Genomic DNA, 21,544 nt, shown 5'->3' on the forward strand with positions numbered 1-21,544 from the left:
ATAATGATACATTGTATCAGGATGAGATATTTCTGTTGTGATCTCCCTCTATTAATGATACATTGTATCAGGGTGAGATATTTCTGTTGTGATCTCCCTCTATTGATGATACATTGTATCAGGATGAGATATTTGGGCTGCGATGTCAGTCAGTAAAAAGTTGCAGGCTGCAGCCTCCTCCATAGTAGTGGGCTGTCTGTCGGGTGGTCGGGCATGCGCTGTGTCCTCTCCTCTCTCAGCCTCATCCAACCCAAATGATGAAATGAAGAAGTGAGGGCTGAGTGGGGTGGGAGCGATGACAGAGGGAGCCCATTGTTCGGGGTGGGTTGGGGGCAGCAGATCCACAGTGAAAGCTCCTCTTCTCCTCCTGGAATGGGGATGGAGTCGGTGCCCGGTGCCCAGCGACCAACCAGCCAGTGCCAGCAGATCTACTGATCAACCCGGGAGGGGAGTCGCTTCTCTGCTCGCTGCCTTGCCTGCTTGGGGGCTGGGGGTCCCTCTATTCTAGGAGACAAAGGGACTGGATGAAGGGTGCCCCTGCAGACTGGGTGAAGGGTGCTCCTGCAGACTGGGTGAAGGATGCCCCTGAAAGCTCAAAGGATCACTCCATTTGCTTTGTTACAAACTCATGCCAAGGGGAGAAGATCGCAGGCTGATGGCACCATAACCCAGGTATGGGAATCTACTATTCATTGTAGAATGCTGGGTAACTACTAGTCTAAGTATGCATGCCAGCTTTCAGCAGGTAATAAGATTTTGCTTTGCTACTCATGGTCTGGTAGGGTACAAGGACTCAAGACCCATACATATATCCCTAAATAGGGCATAAGACTTCCTTAACAGTCCCCAACTGGGAAGAAAAAGTGCCAGCATTAGGCAAGCATTATTCTTTGTATTTGTTGGGTTACCGGTCCATGCCAAGGATACAGGAGTTGTGCCCTCCAAGCTGAAGAGGGAACTACAAGTCCAAAAGATGCATCAACCCCCCCAGCTGCTGGTGGAACTGTAAATGCCAGCATGTCCTTTTATTAAAGCAGCTCATTTATTTTGCCCATCAATGCCAAGCCAAGTAAATAAGAACTGATAGAGGGGCAAAAACCCCAAAACAACACAAAATGCAAAAAAAAGAGACATTCTAGAAAACCTTTAGCCTCCAGCAAGAGAGAAAAAAAAAACATCAGCATGCTTATGTAGACATGTAGTTTCAAAGCCCCTGGTGTACCCAAAGGGTGCCCCTTGACTTGTAATTTCAAAGCCCCTGGTGTACCCAAAGGGTGCCCCTTGACTTGTAATTTCAAAGCCCATGGTGAACCCAAAGGGGTGCCCTTGGACTTGAAGTTCCAAAGCCCACGGTGGACCCAAAGTATGCACCTTGATTTGTAGTTCCTCAACTCCTTGTGTACCCAAAAGGTGCCCTTTGACATGTAGTTCCAAAGCCCACAGTGAACCTAATGGGTGCCCTTTGACTTGTAGTTCCAAAGCCCACAGAGAACCCAAAGGGTGCGCTTTGACTTGTAGTTCCAAAGCCTACAGAGAACCCAAAGGGTGCGTTTTGACTTGTAGTTTCAAACCCTATGCTGTACGCAAAGGTTGCACTTTGACTTTTAGTTCCACAGCCCCTGGTGTACCCAAGGGGACCCTAGCCACCTAAAACTCCACCTTAATGGGCAATACAGCGATCCCATAATAGGTTATGTAATAGGGGGAGGTGGGTGAAATGCTTCCTCTATGGCTGTATAATTATAATAGCCGCCAAGAGTCCCTGATTATTACAAGCTAAAAAAACTGCCAATTTGTTCTTGGTTTCCATATTATCCAACTGTACAATATTTCCTGGTTTGTGTATTATGGGATAAAAATCTATCTATCTATCTATCCATCTATCCATCTATCCATCTATCTATCTATCTATCTATCTATCTATCTATCTATCTATCTATCTATCTATCTATCTATCTATCTCCATTTGTAGCACTCAACACACCATTAAACATAATCCATTTTATATCATCTTTTAGTCCTATAGCGACTAATCACAACGCACATTTCACTGATTGTTGACCAGATCTGCTGGCAGACATTTGTGAGACCACCTCGACCCTCGTGTGTCTGGCATCCCCAAAAATGGGTCACTGCCCTTTGCACTGCCTAATTAAATAAGCCTGCTCACATCCCCCTGCTCCTCAGAGACACTGCTCAACGAAAAGGGATTTCAAATGCACCAAAGCAATGGCAAAATGTCCCTGGAAATGGTTTTAGAAGGCTGGTTATGAATCTGGAATGGTCCTCCTGGGAATGATGGATGGAGATGGGAACGGCGTGGGATCTCAGCCCTCCTGGCTTTGTTTTTAATGCTTCACAGAACACGTGTAGCCGCAGGCAGCGGACGGGCACCGGAGGGTTAATGAGCGCACAATGGGGGGGTTCGCTCGGAATCCCCCTCACAATCCGGCACAGGAGGCGCTCTGCCCACGCTGATATAAGAGATGGACATGTGCCTGTGGAGATTCCTATCTATCCAGGTCATGGTATAGCTAGTAGTTGTTGGTTACAATCAACTGGGCTTGTTCTGTAGTGAAGACATTTCATAGTTTATCTGGATTTTTCATAGAATTCAGACCTGAAGAAGTGGTTTGGAGAAGCTACGAAACGTCTTCAGCATTTGCCTACATGCGCACGGGCAGTTTGCACCATGTGCGCCAAATCTCGGCATTTCCGGGCAATCAGGAGGTACAATTGCAGCCAAACTATCAACATCCCATCAAAACCTACGAAGGGCTGAAATAGAAGGCGGCTGGATGTTGTGCCCTGGGCCGGAACAAGGGGTGGGCAGGTGGGGGGCACCTGCCATGGGCACTATGATATCATATGAGATGGGGGATGGGGCACCACATAGGGGGGAGGTGATTTTTGTTGGGTGGGGGAATTTGGGGAGGAAGCTGGGGGGTAAGAATTGTTTTGTGAACGGAATTTGGGAGTTGTACTAGGAAAAGTGTATGGGGGGGATTTGTGTTGGGAATGAGATGGTGGAAGAGTATTTGTGCTAGGAGGGGGGGTATGGGGTATATGTGCTAGAAGAGGTGATATGGTAGAGAGGGGGGGATTTGTGCTAGGAGGGGAAGTATTTTTTTGGGGGGGGGATTCGTGGCAGTAGGGTTGAGTGGGGGGTATTTGTGCTAGGAGGGGGGATTTGTAATGGGGGTGGAGAGGTTGTGTACTTGGGGGGGGGGGGATTTGAGGAGTAGAGGATTTGTGCCAAGAGGAGTGATTTTTTTTCCTGGAGGGGAATGTGTGCTGAGAGGGAGGGGGGTTTGATCTCGGGGGGGGGGGGGGGGCAAAGATCTGTGCTGGAAGGGGGGATTGCAGTAGGGAGGTGGATTTGTCCTGGGAGGAGGGGAAAATTTATGCTTAAGGGGTAAGGGTAAGATTACTGCTCAATTTTTGTTTTTGAGGGGTGGGGGCTCTAACACATAATGCTTATACACTCATACATCTTGGGCACAGTTTGGCATGTTCGCCCCGGGCTCTAGATGGTCTTTTCCTGGCACTGGTTGTACCAAACCAAACTTGCCTTCAAAGAATAGTTAAAACAGGTGTATTGGGGTACACGGGACTTCTCTATGTTCCGGGATACACGCCCGGAACAGGGGAGTTCTGCATTTGAGGCATGCATCCCTCGAAGGCAATTGTACTGATTGAGGTGTGACTTCTGACTGTGGGCTCCATTCTCAGAACCAGATCAAATGCTGTATGTAGGTGTCCAGACACATTTTCCCTAAATACCACATGTGATCCTAAAACTATCAATTCACTATACCATTCTGCGGTATCTACCGCAAAACGCTGAAAACGTTCGGTAAACACCGCACAAATAGGAGTTAAACTCAATTCACAGAAGGAAATAAAGAATTAAATACATGCAATAATTAAGTAGTGGTGGAGGCATGCGGGATTTAGGGAGTGTAGACTGGTTGTTAAGGAGTGGGCGCCCGCGGCGTCCTTAACAACCATGAGAATGACTGGTTGTTAAGGACACTGGCGGCCGCCAGCTCCTTGAAATCCAGCTATTTACAGTGTTTGTTAAGGACGCCAGCTACCACCGCTGGTAAATGACTGCCGGTTTTCACTACTAAAATACGGCACGACTTTTAAAATAACTTGGATACCACCTTATGAATGGAGCCCTGAATCTTTATGCCAACATCCCAGAGAAATAGCCACAATAGGTGTATTGGGGTATATAGGACCTCTCTAAGTTCTGGGATACACATGTCTGGAACGTAGGAGTCCTGCATTTGGGGCATACATTCCTTGCAGGCATTTGTACTGATTGAGGTGTAACTGCTGACTGTATCTTTGTGCCAACATCCCAGAGAAATAGCCAACACTGGTGTACTGGGGGTATATGGGTCTTCACAGGCATGTAGAGCCTATATCTGTATAGAAATCCATATTTTATTATTAAAATGATCAAATCAAATTTAAAGGTATTGACTGACAAAACATTGAGGTTACCCATCTGGAATATGTTAATACCCCATAGTTCAACATCAATCTACTCTTTCTACAACTTGTATTGATAAAAGATTGATCAACGCATTTCTGAATGAGTCTTCGTCAGGGGGCAAGAGTACATTGTATTACATTTCACGATCGGGTTCAGCTCTGGTCATGGTGTTGGAGTCTCTTGGCTCATCGGTGGCCCTTTCTTGGTAGTAGTTGCTCATATTCAGCTGGACTTGGTCTGTATTGTTGAAGTCTTATTGTAGCTTCTCCGAGGAACTTCTTCAGTTCTAAATTCTATGAATAAGGCCTAATGCACATGGGAAGTTTGGCCCATGTGGATCAAATCCTGGCATTATTGGGCAAAAAGGGGGCACCACTGCCAGCAGCCTCTCAAAGTGGTACTTGCATTTAAGGCTGTACGTGTTCTGGGATACACATGTCTGGAACGGAGGAGTTCTGCATTTGGGGCATACATCCCTTGCAGGCATTTGTACTGATTGAGGTGTAACTTCTGACTGTATCTTTGTGCCAACATCCCAGAGAAAAAAACAAAACAGGTGTATTGGGGTATATGGGACTTCTCAGGCATGTACATTAATAACCTCACCTACACTGTATTGTCAAAAGTATTGGGACGCCTGCCTTTACACGTTAATGAACTTTAATGGCATCCCAGTCTTAGTCCGTAGGGTTCAATATTAAGTTGGCTCCGCCCTTTGCAGCTACAACAGCTTTAACTCTTCTGGGAAGGCCGTCCACAAGGTTTAGGAGTGTGTCTATGGGAATGTTTGACCATTCTTCCAGAAGAGCATTTGTGAGGTCAGGCACTGATGTTGGTTGAGAAGGCCTGGCTCACAGTCTCCACTCTAATTTATCCCAAAAGGTGTTCTATCGCTTGAGGTCAGGCCAGTCAAGTTCCTCCATCCCAAACTCACTCATCCATGTCTTTATGGACCTTGCTTTGTGCACTGGTCCAAATCATTTGGTGGAGGGGGGATTATGGTGTGGGGGTGTTTTTCAGGGGTTGGACTTGGCCCCTTAGTTCCAGTGAAGGGAACTCTTAAGGCGTCAGCATACCAAGACATTTTTGACAATTTCACGCTCCCAACTTTGTGGGGACAGTTTGGGGATGGCCCCTTCCTGTTCCAACATGACTGCCCACCAGTGCACAAAGCAAGGTCCATAAAGACATGGATGAGCGATTTTGGAGAATCCTGACCTCAACCCGATAGAACACCTTTGGGATGAATTAGAGCGGAGACTGCGAGCCAGGCCTTCTCGTCCAACATCAGTGCCTGACCTCACAAATGCGCTTCTGGAAGAATGGTCAAACATTCCCATAGACACCCTCCTAAACCTTGTGGACGGCCTTCCCAGAAGAGTTGAAGCTGTTCTATCTGTAAAGGGCGGAGCCAACTCAATATTGAACCCTCCGGACTAAGACTGGGATGTCATTAAAGTTCATGTGTGTGTAAAGGTAGGCGTCCCAATACTTTTGGTAATATAGTGTATATCTGTATATAAATCCATATTTTATTATTACAATGATAAAATCTATTTAAACGTATTAGCTGACAAGTCGTATTGTAATTGAATGTCATTAAAAATGACCTTTTCTTTCCAATCTTCAGCTGCTGTAATTTTCTATAAAATGCGAAATGGCCGCCTGGAGGGGTTCTTTGCACAGACGGTATACAGATCGTCCCCCAGAAACAGCATTTCCTGCTCGTGTGATTGGCTCACTGATTTTCCCACAAGTCTGCACTAAGATACAAGTCAGATTTTGGGCATCCCCTGCAACAAAAATTTCATTTTTGGGGAGTTACTCTAAAAGAGAGATATTATCTAAAGGGATGCAGACCCTGACCTACTGTCCTCATTAGAACCCTGCAGGTGCAGCAGCTGATTGATGATGATAAAGTCACTCCCATTCACATTCACTTTGCACATGGACACAGAGAAACAAAAAGCTATTTCTTCAGAATGATAAAAGGTAGGAATCCTCAACAGAGTTTGTTACAATCCCTGCAAAGACACGATGGCAGTCGGGGGGGGTTCTGCTTCCAAATGCCTATGTGTGCATAGACACAAAGGCTGTCATCCAGGGGCATTTCGAGGTAGAAAAAGCAGCATTTGTATCACTCAGTGTTTGTGAGGCCTTAAATAAAAGACGGCCAGGCAGCTAGCAATGGCAGGCTGTACAGTTCCCTCCGTACAGGTCATGCCATCTTCTCCATTGCAGCCTCCCACATAGCATGCCGGCTTCTTTCAGTATATTTCTGAGGTTCCCTATATGTAGGATGTATATGGGAGGTGCTTAGGCCTGATTTATAAAAAAAAAAAAAAAATAAGTATGTGCATTCCGCATGTGTCTGGGTGTCAAAGCGCTGTTTGTCAACTTCTTACCTGGTCGTGATCGTTGCGATTTAGGTTCTGTTCAGATCTCTGTATGCACTTTTAGGTGGAAACGCGCATGTCCTTTGGACACAGCTGATCATAGATTGGGGTAAAGGGCCAATCACAGCTGGTCACAATGTAAACACACTTGGCGGTTATCGGCATTCCTTTCCTCACGTGCTGTCATAGGGTGAGGAGAAGAGAGCCGGTAACCGGCAAGTGTGACAGGGGACATCTACACTGAGCATCAGTGTCCTGATTATCAGTGCAGCCCCAATTGTGCCCATCAGTGCCTCCTATCAGTGCTGCCAATCAGTGCTGCCAATCAGTGCTGCCAATCAGTGCTGCCAATCAGTGCTGCCAATCAGTGCTGTCAATCAGTGCTGCCAATCAGTGCTGTCAATCAGTGCTGCCAATCAGTGCTGTCAATCAGTGCTGCCAATCAGTGCTGTCAATCAGTGCTGTCAATCAGTGCTGTCAATCAGCGCCCATCAATGCCACCAGTGCCCATCAGTGCCTCCTCATTAGTGTTGCCTATCTGTGCCCATCAGTGCTGCCAATCAACTCCCATTAGTGCTGCCCTTCAGTGTCTCCTCATTAGTGCTGCCCATCAGTGCTGCCAATCAGTGCCACCAATCAGTGCCCATCAGTGCTGCCTTATAGTGCCTCCTCGTCAGTACCCAGTGCCACCTATTTGTGCCCATCAGTGCCAACTAATAGTGCCGCAATTTTCTTGTGGTGCTCATTCCCCCTCCCAATATTCTTGTGGTGCCCATTACCTCTCCCAATATCCTTGTGGTGCCCATTCCCCCTCACCTCACCCTTGTAGTGCCCATTCCCCCTCTCAATATCCTTGTGGTGCCCATTCCCCCTCCCAATATCCTTGTGGTGCCCATTCCCCCTCTCAATATCCTTGTAGTGCCCATTCCCCCTCTCAATATCCTTGTAGTACCCATTCCCCCTCTCAATATCCCTGTGGTGCCCATTCCCCCTCCCAATATCCCTGTGGTGCCCATTCCCCCTCTCAATATCCTTGTGGTGCCCATTCCCCCTTCCCTCACAATTGGATACTGTATGGGGCAGCACCTCTCCTGCTGGTCTGTGCGTACCGCGGTGGGAACTTCAGAGCTGTGAAGATACTTCTAGGAGCCATGACCATAGGGCGGGTTTTCCTGCTGGAAGGGGGGGTGCAGATTACCAGAGCTGGGCCCCCTGAGTGCGGATGATGCGGAGCGCGGCTGAGCGGAGAATCATAGTATCACTCTGCCAGGAAAGGCAGTGGGCAGCGGAAGCCGGGACTAATTGAGTAGCCGGGCTACATGCAGGGTGGAATGATGTGCATGTGTCCCAAAAAAGAAGAAGTCCCTCCACTACATCCTCCACCTCCTGGGCCCCATTGGGTCAACAAAATGTAATTACACTCCCTATAAGCAAGTAGGAGCTGGGGGGTGGAGTTTAGCAAGTCCCATTTTTTTTTATTATGCTGTAATGAACTGTAATGCTACAACCCCCCCCCCCCCACCCCACCCCCACGTGGAGCGGATGGGGCCAGGCCCCGTACAGCAGGATCCAATGTACTGCCTTATCAGCGGCTCTGCCCGATCACATGAGAGAACTCAGTAGAGGCAGCAGCGGGGGGGTGGGTTATGTGACTCTACGCGTTTCACAAGATAGATTCGCTTTTTCTGGAGGACAATGAAACAGGTCATCATTTATCGTTGAGTTCAACAAATACGCGATACATTGTTTCAAATGTTTCATTTCGTAGTTTTCTCCCTCAGGCTCATGTCAGATGATAGAACATCGCTTTCCAAAAATAAGCCGCACTGCTGATCTGCAATCCTCCCAGGAAAATGATAGCAGTCTGTTCTGGTCTGCCGAGGACCTGCCTGACCCCCTCATCTCGTAACCCCCCTCGTGTTGTAGTATTCCACACAGGGAACGCGCTGTAGGACAAACACACAGATTGCGCCAAAAATAGCTCATCACAATAAGATCTATTTTTATCTCAGTGCCATCTGTGTGTGGGGGGGCTGGGCTCTGTGTATGCAGAGGGCACTAGGAGTCCAGGGGAGACCTATGCAGCCCCCACTCCGTGACATTTGTGGTTGTGGGGTATGTACGGGGGTGGAGGGGGGTCAACAAAAAAATTTGCAAAACGCTTTTGGCTTAAATGTTGTGTCTAATATGAAATAAATGTTGTGACATATAATCCTAGATTGTAAGCTCTAAAGAGCAGGACCCTCCGATTCCTCCTGTATTGAGTTATATTGTAATGTCTGCCCTCATGTTGTAAAGCACTGAAAGGCAGAGGGAGATTAGGGAAGCAAACAAGTGGCTGAGGTGCTAGTGTAGTAAGGAGTTGTTTGGGTTCCTGGAAGACATGTGCGCCGTCAATAAATTAGTGTTGTTTCGTTTCGTATTAGAATTAATTCGTATTTCGTAATTCGTGTCCGAAACTCTATTTGGATTCGTACGAACTAGGAAGGTTCGTTAACTTTTCGTAACAATTACGAATGTTCGTTATGATGAATTTATCATTATGAGGGGCTCCCACCGTCCCTGTGCTGTGCTCATTATGAGGGGCTCCCCCCATCCCTGTGCTGTGCTCGTTATGAGGGGCTCCCCCCATCCCTGTGCTGTGCTCATTATGAGGGGCTCCCCCCATCCCTGTCCTGTGCTCGTTATGAGGGGCTCCCCCCATCCCTGTGCTGTGCTCAGTATGAGGGGCTCCCACCATCCCTGTGCTGTGCTGACTTCCTGCGTTATTTAACTTCATCATAACAAATAATCGTAATTAACGAAGATTCTCATTTCCGTTGCAACGGAATTTGGATCCGAAAATTCGTAAACGAAATTTCGTATTTCGTACAAAATTCGGTAGCATAGCAATTCGTATTTCGGATCCTCCCGAATGTCCGAATTTACGGAAGTTCGTACGAATTTTCGATCCGTACGAAACTAAATCGCGCATGTCTAGTTCCTGGAGGACTGGGCCGACTTCTCAGTCGATCACCAGATCTATAGAAGGGACGGACCGCACCTAAACGAGAAGGGTGCAGATCTGCTGGGAGTGAAGATGGCCGAAAAGTTAGAGGGGCTTTTAAACTTGGCGACGGGGGGAGGGCCCAGAGGTAGAGATAGTCAGCGCGGAACATATTCCAGAGGGTAGTATTGGGGGCATTACTGGTAGGTTGACTAAAGCACATAAACCCGAGGTAAGTATAGTAACAAGCAGGGCTGGTGCAAGGATTTTTGATACCCTAAGCAAAACCTAAATTTTGCCGAACCCTTGGCTCCACCCCTGACTCCACCCCCTTTGTCCTGCCCATGTATACCCGACCTTTTTAATGAAGTGCCCATCAAATGCAGCCTCACCAGCGCCCATCAATGCAGCCTCACCAGCGCCCATCAATGCAGCCTCACCAGCGCCCATCAAATGCAGCCTCACCAGCGCCCATCAAATGCAGCCTCACCAGCGCCCATCAAATGCAGCCTCACCAGCGCCCATCAATGCAGCCTCACCAGCGCCCATCAAATTCAGCCTCACCAGCGCCCATCAATGCAGCCTCACCAGCGCCCATCAATGCAGCCTCACCAGCGCCCATCAATGCAGCCTCACCAGCACCCATCAATGCAGCCTCACCAGCACCCATCAAATGCAGCCTCACCAGCGCCAATCAATGCAGCCTCACCAGCGCCCATCAAATTCAGCCTCACCAGCGCCCATCAATGCAGCCTCACCAGCGCCCATCAAATGCAGCCTCACCAGCGCCAATTAATGCAGCCTCACCAGCGTCAATCAATGCAGCCTCACCAGCGCCCATCAATGCAGCCTCACCAGTGCCCATAAAATGCAACCTACCAGTGCCCATCACGTTTGCTTGCTTCCATTCATTCAGGATTCAGGACACAGACACAGTTCTGCGCCGCTGCTGCACCTCTGACACCATGTGTGAATGGAGCGGCGGCTGCCTGCTGATGCTGAGACTAAGTTGCTTGCTGCAGGGAGAAGAGAGAAACACCGGTGGCCGGGCGCCCTAGGCAGCGGTGCGCCCTAGGCGGCTGCCTAGTTTGCCTAGTGGTAGCACCGGCCCTGGTAACAAGTCCTATTTGCAACCTCAGAACAGCCAAGAAGAAGACAGTATGCGACCGGTCTAAACTACACGTGGCATGTTCACCAATGCCAGGAGCCTGGCGGACAAGATGGGTGAACTAGAGATACTGTTGTACGAGGAGGATTTGGATTTTGTGGGAATTTCAGAGACCTGGTTCAACAGCTCTCATGATTGGCTGGCAACCATTCAAGGGTATACCCTATACCGCAAGGATAGAGAGGGTAAAAAAGGGGAGGGGTATGTCTATATATCAAGAATAATGTACAAGTGAATGTGAGAGATGACATCACTGAGGGAGCTAGGGAGGAGGTGGAATCCTTATGGGTAGAGCTCCAAAGGGATGAAGCTAAGGGGAAAATAATACTGGGAGTATGCTATAGGCCCCCTAACCTGAGGGAGGAAGTGGAATCCTTATGGGTAGAGCTCCAAAGAGATAAAAAGAAGGGGAAAGCTCTCAAAGATGCTCCGCTCAGGTGTGAATGCAGCCTTAATGGCACAGTTGCGCATCCGCTAAATGGCAGTGCATTTCTGGGCCCGTCTGGAAAGCACGCGATTTTGCATACGCTCCCGACATGCAGTAGAGTGAACCTAGCCTGGGCTTTTTTCCCCCATCTATGTGTGTTGGAACACATGCAAAATCGCGCACGTTCCTGACACGCACAGAAAAGCGCTGCTCTTTAGCACATGCTCGTGGGCGCCGTTAATTCTTAATTCATTTTTTTTGGAGCCGCAGCAGCCTGTGGTTCGGTGCAATTTTGAAAAAGCGTCAGGGACTTTTTGTCCCTGCGTAGCTCGTGGGTAGGGCAGCCTACTGAAATGGATGGGTTGCTCTACACGCGGCATGCATTGATGTGAACCAAGACTTTAAAATTCTGTAGCTTAACGTATAAACAAAATTACCTAAGTATGCAACATTCACTGCGTTTTTCCTGCTGGAAAACGGGTCATCAAACTGCAATGATGTCAGATGAATGATTTGGATTAGTGTCTGTAGGCATTGCTGGCCGGCAGATATAGTCCATCCATGCCCACCAGTGGCAGAGAAAGGCGGTTGAATTGGAGGTTTGCCAGTGTGCTCTGTCGCCTTTATCTCCTGTGAAGTGCCAACAACGCTGCTAAATTTGCAGCCCTCTAATCTACAGTGCCTTGAAAAAGTATTCACACCCCTTGGAATTTTCCCACATTTTGTCATGTTACAACCAAAAATGTAAATGTATTTTATTGGGATTTTATGTGATAGACCAACACAAAGTGGCACATAATTGTGAAGTGGAAGGAAAATTATAAATGATACAAATAAATATGTGAAAAAACGGAAAACCGGAGGGGGGGGGGGGGGCATTTGTATGGCGCCCCCCGGAGTCAATACTTTGTAGAACCGCCTTTCTCTACAATTACAGCTGCAAGTCTTTTTGGGGAAGTCTCTACCAGCTTTGCACATCTAGAGAGGAACATTTTTGCCCATTCTTCTTTGCAAAATATCTCAAGCTCTGTCAGATTGGATGGAGAGCGTCTGTGAACAGCAATTTTCAAGTCTTGCCACAGATTCTCAATGGGATTTAGGTCTGGACTGTGACTGGGCCATTCTAACACATGAATATGCTTTGATCTAAACCATTCCATTGTAGCTCTGGCTGTATGTTTCGGGTCGTTGTCCTGCTGGAAGGTGAACCTCCGCCCCAGTCTCAAGTCTTTTGTAGACTAACAGGTTTTCTTCTAAGATTGTCCTGTATTTGGCTCCATCCATCTTCCCATCAACTCTGACCAGCTTCCCTGTCCCTGCTGAAGAAAAGCATCCCCACCACATGAAGCTGCCACCACCATGTTTCACGGTGGGGATGGTGTGTTCAGGGTGATAAGCAGTGTTAGTTTTCCGCCACACATAGCGTTTTACTTTTAGGCCAAAAAGTTGAATTTTGGTCTCATCTGACCAGAGCACCTTCTTCCACATGTTTGCTGTGTCCTCCACATGGCTTCTCACAAACTACAAACAGGACTTCTTATGACTTTCTTTCACCAATGTCTTTCTTCTTGTCACTCTTCCATAAAGGGCAGATTTGTGGAGAACACGACTAATAGTTGTCCTGTGGACAGATTCTCCCACCTGAGCTGTGGATCTCTGCAGCTCCTCCAGAGTTGCCATGGACCTCTTGGCTCTTCTCTGATGAATGCTCTCCTCGCCCGGCCGGTCAGTTTAGGTGAACGGCCATGTCTTGGTAGGTTTGCAGTTGTGCCATACTCTTTCCATTTTCCGATGATGGATTGAACAGAGCTCTGTGAGATGATCAAAGTTTGGGAGATTTTTTTATATCCTAACCCTGCTTTATACTTCTCCACAACTTTATCCCTGACCTGTCTGGTGTGTTCCTTGGCCTTCATGATGATGTTTGTTCACTAAGGTTCTCTAACAAACCTCCGAGGGCTTCACGGAACAGCTGTATTTATACTGAGATGAAATTACACACAGGCGGACTCTATTTACCAATTAGGAGACTTCTGAAGACAATTGGTTCCACTAGATTTTAGTTAGGTTATCAGAGTAAAGGGGGCTGAATACAAATGTACCCCCCCCACACTTTTCACGTATTTGTAAAAAAAATTATAAACCATTTATAATTTTTCTCCCACTTCACAATTATGAGTCACTTTGTGTTGGTCTATCACATAAAATCCCAATAAAATACATTTATGTTTTTGTTAGTAACATGACAAAATGTGGGAAATTTCAAGGGGTATGAATACTTTTTCAGTGCACTGTATATCTCCTAGCAGTAACGTCATCATGCCAGTGTCCATAGCGCTATAAGGCATTGTTGGCTGGCAGATATAATCCATGCCCACCAGTGGCAGAGACAGGCGGCTGAGTTGAAGGTTGGCCGGTGCACGGTGTCGCCTTTATTTTCTGTGAATTTGCAGCAGCCTTGTTGGCCCTCTAATCCATATCTCCTAGCAGTGACGTCATCGTGTCAGTGTCCATAGCACTAGGAGGCGTTGTTGGCTTGCAGATATAGTCCATGCCCACCAGTGGCAGAGAAAGACGGTTGAATGGGAAGTTTTTGGGCATTTTTTTTTTTTTTGTAGTGAGGTCAGAGCAATGGGCAGGTAAGATTCGATGGCTGGGTTTGTGTAACTTTTCCCATCTACTTTAATTTCATACAATGACATAATTTTACCGCATAATTAATTGCAATTCCATGTTACTGTGTAGTTTACACCTTAGGGTACCATTTGTTGCAGTCGACGCATGCAGATAGAAGAGGAATGAGAGAGCAGACAAGAAATCACACTGGGTACTTTGGATTGAGGCAAGTACACACCATAGACGAATATGCTTTGTTCATTTTTCAGGTCAGGGATTTCCACCCACTTTAAAGCAGATCTAAACCCAATCAATAAAATCTAATATAATCTTTAAAAATGTTGGTGTGATTTCAAGAGTCTATTTCATGCTTTTTATGGAAACATGACATCGGTGACTGTGTCAGGACTTGGATCACCTGCTGGTGGACACTGGAATTACAACCTTCCCCCCAGGGAACCACAGTGCCACCAGCAGGTGATCCAGGTCCTGACAGACTGAGTGCTCCTGAACATCGGTGATATGGGGGTTCTCCTTCCTGGTATATGGACGTCTATGCATATTTTATTATGTCCTGTTATTTTTAAGATGCTCGTTGAAAGAATTTCTATTTTATACCATTGTAATAATCCACGGGGTGCTTAAAAAAGTCCTGAAGGCTTTCTAATAAAATGTGTTTCCAGTAACATGGGATGTGGCACCCCCCTAGGACAATTTTTCCCTTCCCCCATCTCGCATGAATTTTGAATCTTTAAATCGACAGTTTTCAGTAAAATACCGATAAAATACCGATAAAATACCAATACCTGCTAATCCTGCCATGAAGGCCCTTGTTCAGACACTACTTCCTTTTCTATGGGGAGACAGTCCTTGTCCCTATCACATGCTCCACCAGTGGCTGGGTTTACATTCGAATGTGAATTTCTTGATTCGACCAATGGAAAGCTAATTACTAGGAGAAGCAAAAGCAAGAAATTACCCCAAAAATGCTTGTTTTTTGGGCATTATTCCCATTGAAGGTCTATAGAGACCAAGAACGTGCTAATCTGCCCAAAGAAACTCCTGGCATTTTTTCCGTGATGGATGGCATGCTACCAGAGACAGAGAATAGCAATGTGGACAAGGGGGCTATTGACATGAATGGGTGTCTACCGGTTGAGTGTTGTCACGCTTCGACAGAAGTGAAAAAAATGCTCAATGTGAACAGGGCCTAAGTGACTGTGCCAATGCTAACTGTGCCCACCATTGTCACCAACCAAGTCTGCCCTGGGCAATGGCGTTCCACTGCTGGAATGCATGGTTGTGGACAGGAAGTGGCTGCAAAGAGATTAAGTTGCAGGAGATCAGAAGTGCTGAGATGCAAAAAAATTATTAAAGTGGACTTTCTCCCCAAAAAATAGATTTAGCTGCTTTTATTTCCTCTTCCCTAGCCTCTCCGAGAAATGGCAGATTTCGTGGTACTTCTTCCCATTTCCTTGTTCCTCAACAAGGCCACCTTGGCCCACCTCCCTTCCTTCCTGTAGCGTGGGATCACATCGCACATCATAGGAGGCTGTAGGACCAGTCCCCACTTTGAGAATGTGCAGGAGGGAAGCTGCCTGTGAGACATCAGTTAGTTACAAATGGCTCCCAAATCCAAGATGGTGGCACGAAAGGACAGAAGCCTTGCATAGAAGACAGCGCTGGACTCCAGACACTGGTAAGTTCCACTGGCTTCAGAAAGGGGCAGTAATAGCACCAAAATATGTAGCCACGGCCATTGCCAACGTTGTGACGTCATCAGCCTCAAACAAACAAGCCGAGTCCTGCCGAAGCCATGCACAGGAGCTTCCAGTCACATCTGAGCAGCTTACGTTCCAGTGATACTGCCACTTACACCAGAGCAGGTCTGCTACTACTGGCCACTCTCTGCCAAACTTTGCAGAATGTTTATAAGAAAAATGTGCCTGACATGCCCTACTTTAATAGCATGCAGTGAGTGCATATAGGTTTTTATGCTCTATCTTTTAATAAATGGTTACACTTAGATGGTGGCGCCCTCTTTTGTCTATCTATTGTTTGTGCACTGATAGCTACTAGGGATGAGCTTCGTGTTCGAGTCGAACCCATGTTCGACTCGAACATCGGCTGTTCGATCGTTCGCCGAATTGCGAACGTTATGGGCCGTTCGCGCTAAATTCGTGTGGCGCGTCACGGCCCATAATTCACTGCGGCATCGCAGTGCATTGCTGGCTGATGATTGGCCAAGCATGCACTATGACCCGCATGCTTGGCCAATCACAGCGCTGTCAGTAGAGAGAGCTGTAATTGGCCAAAGCCAGGGTGGCTTTGGCCAATTACGGCTCAGGGCATTTAGTACACACCCCACACTATATAAGGCCGCCTGCACGGCGGCCCTGTGTAGTGTGTGTTCCGGTGTGCTGAGAGATAGAGAGAGAGAGAGACAGTGTCATTTGATTTGAGTTAGATAGATTAGGCAGAACAGTCAGTCAGTTAGCTGCACTTACAGTGTATTGTGTATATATATGCATCCCAGGTGTTGCATATATATATATACACTGTATTCAGTTTAGCTAGATCCGTTCCTGTTATCTTCTATCTAGACTATTTACATTTAATGCAGTGCGTCCTGCTCACAGTGTTCAGCTAGATCCGTTCCTGTTATCTTCTAGACTATTTACATTTAGTGCAGTGCGTCCTGCTCACAGTGTTCAGCTAGATCCGTTCCTGCTATTTACATTTAGTGCAGTGCGTCCTGCTCACAGTGTTCAGCTAGATCCGTTCCTGTTAAATTCCTACTGACCGGCAGGCTTGTCTGGTTACAGTATATAAAGCTACCTGAAGAAAATTACAGGTGTTCTATTTGATCCTATTAGTACCACGGTCAGGCAGCTAGACTATTTACATTTAGTACAGTGCGTCCTGCTCACAGTGTTCAGCTAGATCCGTTCCTGTTATCTTCCTACTGACAGGCAGGCTTGTCTGGTTACAGTATATAAAGCTACCTGAAGAAAATTACAGGTGTTCTATTTGATCCTATTAGTACCACGGTCAGGCAGCTAGACTATTTACATTTAGTACAGTGCGTCCTGCTCACAGTGTACAGCTAGATCCGTTCCTGTTATCTTCCTACTGACAGGCAGGCTTGTCTGGTTACAGTATATAAAGCTACCTGAAGAAAATTACAGGTGTTCTATTTGATCCCATTAGTACCACGGTCAGGCAGCTAGACTATTTACATTTAGTACAGTGCGTCCTGCTCACAGTGTACAGCTAGATCCGTTCCTGTTATCTTCCTACTGACAGGCAGGCTTGTCTGGTTACAGTATATAAAGCTACCTGAAGAAAATTACAGGTGTTCTATTTGATCCTATTAGTACCACGGTCAGGCAGCTAGACTATTTACATTTAGTACAGTGCGTCCTGCTCACAGTGTTCAGCTAGATCCGTTCCTGTTATCTTCCTACTGACAGGCAGGCTTGTCTGGTTACAGTATATAAAGCTACTTGAAGAAAATTACAGGTGTTCTATCCCAGCTTAGTGCAGCTACAGGCCATTAGTATGTCTGGAAGGCCAAGAAGGAGAGGCAGACAGTCACAAGCCAATAAGAGAGGGCAAGCAGGCTCTGTGTCTAGTGCTGGTCGTGGAGACGGTGCATCCTCATCAGCACGTGGCCATGGGACACGCTTGGCCTTTTTTTCGGCAGCTGGCCATGTTGAGCCGCAACATGCGGAAGACTTGGTCGAGTGGATGACCAAGCCGTCCTCATCCTCCTCATCCTCTCTCACCCATGCCCAGGGTGCTTTGTCTGGCAAAGCAGCGGCCTCTTCCCTCAGCTCAATGTCATCAGTGACTCCTTCCCTAGCTCCACCATGTCCTCATGAGGATTCCCTCGAACTGTTTGACCACAGTGTTGGGTACATGCTCCAGGAGGATGCCCAGCGTTTGGAAGGCTCTGATGACGATACTGAGCTCGATGAAGGCAGTAACATGAGCGCGGACAGAGGGGGTGCCCAAGAAGGACAGCAATCTGGCAGTCATGCTCCCCCTGCTGCAGCATACTGCCAGGTTTGCTCCAGTGATGAGGAGGGAGGGGATGATGAGGTCACTGACTCAACGTGGGTGCCTGATAGGAGAGAGGAGGAGGAGGAGGAGGAGGAGGAGGAGGAGGAGGAGGAGGAGGCGGCAGCACATCACCAACGAGGCAGGATGCCCTCCAGGGGCCAGCCTAAGGGCAACACATTGACTGCATCACACCCCAAAGCTCCACATGTGCAGGGCGCTGCAGTCTCTGCGCGTTATTCAAAAAGTTCTTTGGTGTGGGCCTTTTTTGAGACGAGTGCATCAGATCGCACCGCTGCTATTTGCAACATATGTCTCAAGCGTATCTCGCGTGGCCAAAATATCTCCCGCTTGGGTACCACATGCTTGACCAGACATATGTTGACCTGCCATGCAGTTCGTTGGCAAGCGTATCTAAAAGACCCACACCAAAGAACAAAGAGGATCTCTCCTTGCTCCTCATCAGCTGAGATTTCCAACCCCACTAGACCTTCAGTCCTCTCTGAGACCTGCAGTGAGAGGAATGAAGGTGTAGAATTAGGTGTGTCACAGCCAAGTACTTGTGGGCAATCTGCTTTTGGTACACCGACGTCAGATTGTACCAGGCAAATTTCCCTGCCCCAGCTGCTGCACCGCCGAAAGAAGTTTGCTCCCAGCCATCCACATGCCCAGCGGTTGAATGCTAGCTTGGCAAAATTGCTAGCACTTCAACTGCTGCCTTTTCAGTTGGTAGACTCTGCCCCCTTCCGTGAGTTTGTGGAATGTGCGGTTCCTCAGTGGCAGGTACCCAAACGCCACTTTTTCTCACGGAAGGCGATTCCGGCTCTCTACCGGCATGTGGAAGGCAATGTCCATGCCTCGCTGGACAGGGCGGTCAGCGGTAAGGTGCATATTACCGCTGACTCATGGTCCAGCAGGCATGGACAGGGACGTTACCTAAGTTTCACGGCGCATTGGGTGACTCTGCTGGCAGCTGGGAAGGATGCAGGACAAGGTGCAGTAGTGTTGGAGGTTGTTCTGCCACCACGCCTCCAAAATGCTGATTGTGACACACCTCTCTCCTCCACCCCCTCCTCTTCTTCTTCCTCCATGGCCTCTTCCTCGGAACCAGCGGTGCTCCGTAGGCGTTCAAGGGGCTACGCAAGTACGCAGGCCAAAAGATGCCATGCGGTGCTTGAGCTGGTGTGCTTGGGGGACAGGAGCCACACTGGGGCAGAGGTTCTGTCAGCTCTGCAGGGGCAGGTTCAGAGGTGGTTGACGCCACGCCAACTTAAGGCAGGAATGGTGGTTTGCGACAATGGCACCAACCTCCTCTCTGCCCTCCGACAGGGACAAATGACCCATGTGCCCTGTTTGGCTCACGTCCTTAACTTGGTGGTGCAGCGGTTCTTGGGCAGGTACCCGGGCTTACAGGATGTCCTGAGGCAGGCCAGGAAAGTCTGTGTGCATTTCCGCCGGTCATATAATGCCAGTGCTCGGCTGACGGACCTCCAAAAGGAGTTTAACCTGCCCAAGAACCGCCTAATCTGTGACATGCCCACCAGGTGGAACTCAACGTTGGCCATGCTGCAGCGGCTGCACACGCAGCAGAGGGCCATCAATGAGTACCTGTGCGACTATGGCACCAGGACAGGGTCAGGGGAGCTTGGTTTTTTTTCCCCACGCCAGTGGGCCATGATCAGGGATGCATGCACTGTCCTGTCACCATTCGAGGAGGCCACGAGGATGGTGAGCAGTGACAGTGCATGCATCAGTGACACTGTCCCCCTTGTCCACCTGTTGGAGCACACGCTGCGTGGAATAATGGACAGGGCACTTGAGGCAGAACAGAGGCAGGAAGAGGAGGACTTCCTTAGCTCTCAAGGCCCCCTTTATCCAGACAGTGTTCCTGCGTGCCCGCCGATCACACAGGAAGAGGACGAGGAGGAAGAGGAGGAGGAGGAAGATTGTGTCAGTATGGAGGTGGAGCCTGGCACTCAGCATCAGCAGCAGTCTTTAAGGGATCAGTCCCAAGAAACACATGGACTTGTACGTGGCTGGGAGGAGGTGGCTGCGGACCATGTCGTTCTTAGTGACCCAGAGGACTCCGGACCGAATGCCTCAGCAAACCTACGCTGCATGGCCTCCCTGATCCTGCAAAGCCTGCGTAAGGATCCTCGTATTCGTGGTATCAAGGAGAAGGACCAATACTGGCTGGCAACCCTCCTTGATCCACGTTACAAGGGTAAGGTTGCGGACCTTATCTTGCCATCGCAGAGGGAGCAGAGGATGAAACATCTTCGGGAGGCCTTGCAGAAAGGTCTGTGCAACGCGTTCCCAGAGACTGGGAGGTTACAAACTCCTGTTTCTGGACAACGTGTTGCTGAGGCTTCGGTCAGTCAAAGAAGGAGCGGTGGAGAAGGTGGCCGTCTGACCGATGCGTTCAGACAATTTTTTGGTCCGCAGCCCCAAGGTATGATCGGTTCCAGCAACCATCGCCAGCGTCTGTTTTACATGGTGCAGGAATACCTAGGGGCAAGATCAGACTTGGACACCTTTCCCACCGAAAATCCTCTGGGTTACTGGGTCTTGAGGATGGATTACTGGCCAGAGCTTGCACAGTATGCAATTGAGCTACTGGCCTGTCCTGCATCCAGCGTTCTTTCGGAACGCACATTCAGTGCTGCTGGAGGCGTGGTAACCGATCACAGGGTGCGTCTGTCCACCGACTCGGTCGATCGGCTGACCTTCATAAAAATGAATGAGTCTTGGATCACCACCAGCTACCAAGCACCTGATGCTGATGTAACCGAATAATTTTTTTTGAAATCTCAGATCCCTTCAAAGACTGCCTATGCTGATGCTGAGTGACTATCCCTGAGTAATTATCCTCTTCCTCCTCAATCATCACGCTGATAGCTTGTAAGAACATTTTTGGTTCTGGGCGCCACCACCAGTGCCTAAGGCACAATTTTTCAGCCCCTGTTTAACAGGGGCGTGTAATTACAATTTTTGATGTAATACTTTGCAGCAGGGCTCGTTCCTGCATTCCAACTAGAGTGTCTGTGAGGGGTTGCAGTGTTGTGGCACCAGCACCAGTGCCTAGGGCCCAATTTTTCTGCCCCTGTCTAACAGGGGCGTGTAATTACAATTTTTGATGCAATACTTTGCAGCAGGGCTCGTTCCTGCGTTCCAACTAGAGTGTCTGTGAGGGGTTGCAGTGTTGTGGCACCAGCACCAGTGCCTAAGGCCCAATTTTTCTGCCCCTGTCTAACAGGGGCGTGTAATTACAATTTTTGATGCAATACTTTGCAGCAGGGCTCGTTCCTGCGTTCCAACTAGAGTGTCTGTGAGGGGTTGCAGTGTTGTGGCACCAGCACCAGTGCCTAAGGCCCAATTTTTC

The 21,544-nt window shown here is 48.3% G+C and overlaps 1 protein-coding gene across 1 annotated transcript in view; it reads left to right on the forward strand.

The window, feature by feature from the left end:
* Positions 1–209: 209 nt before the first annotated feature.
* GPR153 (G protein-coupled receptor 153) overlaps positions 210–21,544 on the forward strand; it is a 131,126-nt gene continuing 109,791 nt past the window's right edge. The window contains exon 1 of the mRNA XM_073603662.1: positions 210–672. The gene's annotated coding sequence lies outside the window, so the exon portion shown is untranslated. The remainder of the gene's footprint in view (positions 673–21,544) is intronic.

This window comes from Aquarana catesbeiana, linkage group LG10, assembly GCF_042186555.1.
Source record: "Aquarana catesbeiana isolate 2022-GZ linkage group LG10, ASM4218655v1, whole genome shotgun sequence".
Lineage (NCBI taxonomy): Eukaryota > Metazoa > Chordata > Amphibia > Anura > Ranidae > Aquarana > Aquarana catesbeiana.